This window comes from Nanorana parkeri, unplaced genomic scaffold (assembly GCF_000935625.1).
Source record: "Nanorana parkeri isolate BGI_ZX_2015 unplaced genomic scaffold, ASM93562v1 scaffold1316, whole genome shotgun sequence".
In the NCBI taxonomy this organism is placed as follows: domain Eukaryota; kingdom Metazoa; phylum Chordata; class Amphibia; order Anura; family Dicroglossidae; genus Nanorana; species Nanorana parkeri.
This window is the reverse complement of record NW_017307584.1, coordinates 79,018-85,175: the sequence shown is the minus strand read 5'-3', so window position 1 is coordinate 85,175 and position 6,158 is coordinate 79,018.

Here is a 6,158-nt window from a genome sequence, read left to right as displayed (position 1 = left end):
CTGGAGTCACTGATACACTCCAAAGCTGAGTTATCGGTGACAACCGATGCAGGAGGATGAACATGACAGCCAGGCCTGGAGCAGATATTGCAATGGGTGTCCCCCCCCGACCCGTCCGCCGGAAGGAGCTGCGGAGTTTTCGGCTATGGCCGTCAGGGAAGTATGAGGTCACGTGACCGGCATCGGCTGTGTGACGGGCGCTGAAGCCGGAGCCCCAGTGCAGGAACATCTATGGGGGATCTGTGCGTGGACCCCGCCATTGAGGTCACCGAGGCCAATGGGATTGATGAATGGAACGAAGGTGAACATGTGGTGGGAGGAGGATGCCAGCGATTAGCCGACGGCAATGATCCGCCTCCCCCCCCTACAATACAGGAATCCTCCCGTCACATGATCGAATGGCGGTGCTTGGTCATGTGAGCTTGGCCTGAGCCATGAGGGGGGAGGGGCATAAGAGGACCTGTCACCCGTGCTAAGGCAATGCCATTCATAGACTCGGAACGCACCTGTAGCCGGTCCTTTGCGAAGTCCGCGTATTCCACCGTCTCCCCGCCGCGCGTCACGTCTAAAAATAAAGAGCGGCGATTAGAAGGAGGACGATTCTAAAGTGTGATGTCATCAAGTAACGCAGCCGGTGGTGAGGAACTACTATTCCCAGCATGCCCTGTTACATTCACTGGGCTCCTCCCAGACTCATCTAGCCCAGTTGTGGCTGGACTACGACTCCCAGCATTGCCCGCCGAGCTGCAGCGGGGGGGCTTACCTCTGCCGCCTTCTGTCAGGACCACCGTACAGTACTGCACGTCCTCCTCCTCCCCAATGCGTCTCTCTGAAAACAAGGAGCGGATCAGCTTGTTAGAACCATGAACCCAGAAAGGTCCTTTAAACCCAGCGGCACCCGAACCCGCCCCCCAAATCATCCGGCAACACACCCCAAAGTGTGCACGAGGCAGCGGCTCTCCACCCGTGTGACCTCAGGGCCCCGCGCCTGTCACCTCAGGACCCGCTTCTGTCACCTCAGGGCCCGCTTCTGTCACCTCAGGGCCCGCTTCTGTCACTCAGGTACATTTGGGGTGCCATTCAAATGAATTGCAACGCAGAATGTGACGTCACTCCGGTCCAGGCCCCTCTACAGCGCACGTGAGGGAGGTGTAAGCAACGCATGTATGGATGGAGATCCCTCGGGGCCATACCCCTCAGCCCACCTCCAGCTGACACTCGGCGCCGGGCAGCATATTTTGAATGGCTGCTCGGCTAGAGAACCGAATGCTGCACTAGGGGGAGGAGCCTCTCACCAAGAAAAATGGAAGCCATGCGTGCGACCCACTAAACAAGGGGTCACAACCAGGGCCGGATTTCCCACAAGGCCCGACCTCAGGGCAGGAGGGAGTAGAGGGGCAGCAGGGGCGTGGAAGCAAATGGCATCAAAATCGGCTTCTTTTATGGAACCTTCTTTACCTGTAATAATAATACCCTAAGTTTCTCTCTACAGTCCGAAGACTGGCGACCTCTAGTGGAGGAAAAGTATTACTGCGGCTCCCGGCTATGGCAGCAAAATCGGCTTCTTTTATGGAACCTTCTTTACATTTTGGGGTTTCTCCTTTAATGAATGTGGCCCGTTGTCACCCAGTTCTTCAAGCTGCCGCCCCGGTTGTCTTATTATAACTCATTCCGGCGTCCCAATACTTCCTTTTATCAACAAAACGTTACTTCTCCTCTCTTCATATGTATCACATTTATCATCTAGAGAACTAACATGAGCCGCGTATACAAAGTAACAAACCGCAGAGATGAGAAAACGTCTATTTATAGTACGAGATTATCACAAAGCCCTTTATATTTAATAATAGTCCGGTGATAGGGAAGGGGCCGGATTTCCCACAAGGCCCGGCCTCGGGGCAGCATGGAGCAGAGGGGCAGCAGGGGGGTGGAATTCCTATCTCCTGATGCCCGGGGACATGCAGTTCCGGGCGCCGGGCCGCTAGTTGTTTTCTACATTGCAGTTCCGGGCGGGTAGTTTGTTTTCTACATGTAGCCCGGCTTTGGGCAAGCAGAGCTAAATGTACAGTGTGGAAGCCGCCGCTTGTTCTGTACAAGTTATCTGCCATTCTCCATTGATAAGGGGGTTGGCGGGTAGGGGGGGTGCATTGAGGAACCTGGCCTTGGGGCAGCAGAGAGAGTCAATCCGGCCCTGGGTAAAAATCACAGACAGGAAATGTATCAATCACAGGAAATGGCCACCAAACATCTCATCTATAAAGATCTTTCTTCACATTTCTAGCCGAGACAAATAGAATTTTGGCTTTTCAATAAGAAACACAACGCAGGAGACCGAAGATTATAATCGTTATTAGAAGACTGGAAGGAGATTCGTGGTACCTGATCCCCTCGCTGACACATTCTCGTACGTGTTCTCCTCTCCCGTCTCTGGCTCTGTTACAGAAGAATTGTTATTAAAGACGGAAATTCTAAAATCCACATTCCTGGCCACAGAAGAGACACAAATATGCGACCCCAGCGACCTACATCCTAAATCAGCCGTTCTACACCAGGGATCTATAGAACTCTATGGTTCCTCCACAGGTTGGCAAGATCATTCCTCCCACTGACCCCCAATGTAAGGGACATTCTTCCCACTGACCCCCAATGTAAGGAGCATTCTTCCCACTGACCCCCAATGTAAGGAGCATTCTTCCCACTGACCCCCAATGTAAGGGACATTCTTCCCACTGACCCCCAATGTAAGGAGCATTCTTCCCACTGACCCCCAATGTAAGGAGCATTCTCCCCACTGACCACCAATGTAAGGAGCATTCTCCCCACTGACCCCCAATGTAAGGGACATTCTTCCCACCTCCTTCCTGACATATAAACATGCGTGTTCTGGTGGAGTCTGCGCATGTTTATCTGGTGTGTCCATCTACTGTCTGCAGCCACCTTTACTCACGTGCAGCGGGGGTGTAAATCCTCCAGAACACAAAGGCCGCTGTTATTATAATCAGGACGAGGAGAGGAATGAGCCAGGCTAGGAGCGTCCATCCTCCATGTGTCTCACCTGGTCACAAAAGGAAACTAATATTAACTCTTCTTGTGGTGGAAATGTCAGTCTCAGGATACGCAGAGGCTGGAAGCTGCAGCCCTGCACACGTCAACTACAGATTAAAGAGCACCTGTGCCCAGGTCAAAACAACCCCTCATTGACGGGAGAGTGACATCACCCAATGAAAAGCAGCCTAGGAGGACGCCGCACCCCGGGGGAGTGACGTCACCCAATGAAGAGCAGCCAAGGAGGACGCCGCGCCCAGGGGGAGTGTCGTCACCCAATGAAGAGCAGCCACGGAGGACGCCGCGCCCCGGGAGAGAGGGACGTCACCCAATGAAGAGCGGCCAAGGAGGACGCCGCGCCCAGGGGGAGTGTCGTCACCCAATGAAGAGCAGCCACGGAGGACGCCGCGCCCCGGGAGAGAGGGACGTCACCCAATGAAGAGCGGCCAAGGAGGACGCCGCGCCCAGGGGGAGTGTCGTCACCCAATGAAGAGCAGCCACGGAGGACGCCGCGCCCCGGGAGAGAGGGACGTCACCCAATGAAGAGCGGCCAAGGAGGACGCCGCGCCCAGGGGGAGTGTCGTCACCCAATGAAGAGCAGCCACGGAGGACGCCGCGCCCCGGGAGAGAGGGACGTCACCCAATGAAGAGCGGCCAAGGAGGACGCCGCGCCCAGGGGGAGTGTCGTCACCCAATGAAGAGCAGCCACGGAGGACGCCGCGCCCCGGGAGAGAGGGACGTCACCCAATGAAGAGCGGCCAAGGAGGACGCCGCGCCCAGGGGGAGTGTCGTCACCCAATGAAGAGCAGCCACGGAGGACGCCGCGCCCCGGGAGAGAGGGACGTCACCCAATGAAGAGCGGCCAAGGAGGACGCCGCGCCCAGGGGGAGTGTCGTCACCCAATGAAGAGCAGCCACGGAGGACGCCGCGCCCCGGGAGAGAGGGACGTCACCCAATGAAGAGCGGCCAAGGAGGACGCCGCGCCCAGGGGGAGTGTCGTCACCCAATGAAGAGCAGCCACGGAGGACGCCGCGCCCCGGGAGAGAGGGACGTCACCCAATGAAGAGCGGCCAAGGAGGACGCCGCGCCCAGGGGGAGTGTCGTCACCCAATGAAGAGCAGCCACGGAGGACGCCGCGCCCCGGGAGAGAGGGACGTCACCCAATGAAGAGCGGCCAAGGAGGACGCCGCGCCCAGGGGGAGTGTCGTCACCCAATGAAGAGCAGCCACGGAGGACGCCGCGCCCCGGGAGAGAGGGACGTCACCCAATGAAGAGCGGCCAAGGAGGACGCCGCGCCCAGGGGGAGTGTCGTCACCCAATGAAGAGCAGCCACGGAGGACGCCGCGCCCCGGGAGAGAGGGACGTCACCCAATGAAGAGCGGCCAAGGAGGACGCCGCGCCCAGGGGGAGTGTCGTCACCCAATGAAGAGCAGCCACGGAGGACGCCGCGCCCCGGGAGAGAGGGACGTCACCCAATGAAGAGCGGCCAAGGAGGACGCCGCGCCCAGGGGGAGTGTCGTCACCCAATGAAGAGCAGCCACGGAGGACGCCGCGCCCCGGGAGAGTGACGTCACCCAATGAAGAGCAGCCAAGTAGGACACCGCGCCACGGGAGAGTGACGTCACCCAATGAAGAGCAGCCAAGGAGGACGCCGCGCCCCGGGAGAGTGACGTCACCCAATGAAGAGCAGCCAAGGAGGACGCCGCGCCCAGGGGGAGTGTCGTCACCCAATGAAGAGCAGCCAAGGAGGACGCCGCGCCCCGGGAGAGTGACATCACCCACCGCCGCCACAAAATGTCCCGTACAAAGTGCCGCTGCCAAGGACAGAGGAGAATAACAATGTAACAACCTGAAAACTCTCCTCCGGGTCACTTTCCCTTTTTTGGGGGGGTCCCATATAGAGCCCACGTGTCCTGAGTCAGGGTCCCATGTAAAGCCCACTTACATAGTTACATAGTATTTGGGGTTGAATAAAGACATAAGGCCATCAAGTCCAACCTATATAGGTCCGCGCTCAACCCATTCTTAGGGTGAATGATTCCACATTGCCTGCGGCTACAATATCAGGGTTGTTTAGTTTTAAAGATCTTTTACTGACTGTTAAGAACACATATCTAGTGTGAACGCGGGGCAATTGTGGGAGCAGAGACTTACAGGTTATACCTAATATCATAATATAGAAATTTCTACTAACCGTTGGGTCCGGACCCGTGGGTTGTGTGCTCTGTGGGGACAGAGAAGTAGACATTTACACCTCCATCAATAGGATCATCACCCTCCCCATCACCCTTCCCAGCCCCCCACCATGAGAATAGTCCTCACCTTGCAGTGTAAATGTGAAGTTTTTGCTGTACGAGTCGGTGGCGCTATTGCTGGCTTTACATTTGTAAATCCCGAGCTCAGTATGATTTGTGATTGTGACGTTGAATGTGACTTCCCCGACATCCGACACGGTGGCGGCTCCTCTGATTGACTTATTGAGAAATAATGTGAAAGTGACGGAGAGCGAAACGTTTCTACAGAGGCAGCGGATGGTCACCGTTTGTCCCATCGTCACATTGGGGGAACCAGGGAACAGCTCTGGGTTTGGCAATTTTTCTAAATAAGACAATAAATGGAATAATGTTGCTGCAGTAGTTTGTGTCTCCGCCCCTCACACAATGGTGAGATTTCCTCCAGTAGTTTGTGTCTCTGCACCTCCCACAATGGTGAGATTTCCCCCCAGTAGTTTGTGTCTCTGCCCCTCCCACAATGGTGAGATTTCCCCCCAGTAGTTGGTGTCTCAGCCCCTCCCACAATGGTGAGATTTCCCCACAGTAGTTGGTGTCTCTGCCCCTCCCACAATGGTGAGATTCCCCCCCCAGTAGTTTGTGTCTCTGCCCCTACCACAATGGTGAGATTCCCCCCCCCTTAGTTGTGTATAGACTTTGACAATCACTAACCGGTCCACTTTATGAAGTCCATATAAAAAGGTAACTTACCTGAGACATTGGTGGCACCAACAATATTCGGAGCTGTGGAGGACAATTGGTGAACACGTTAGAAGCTGTGACTGACCATCTCGTATGTCTGTGTGTCTAACCCTTCCAGCCCATGTAAGAAATGATGGGGGG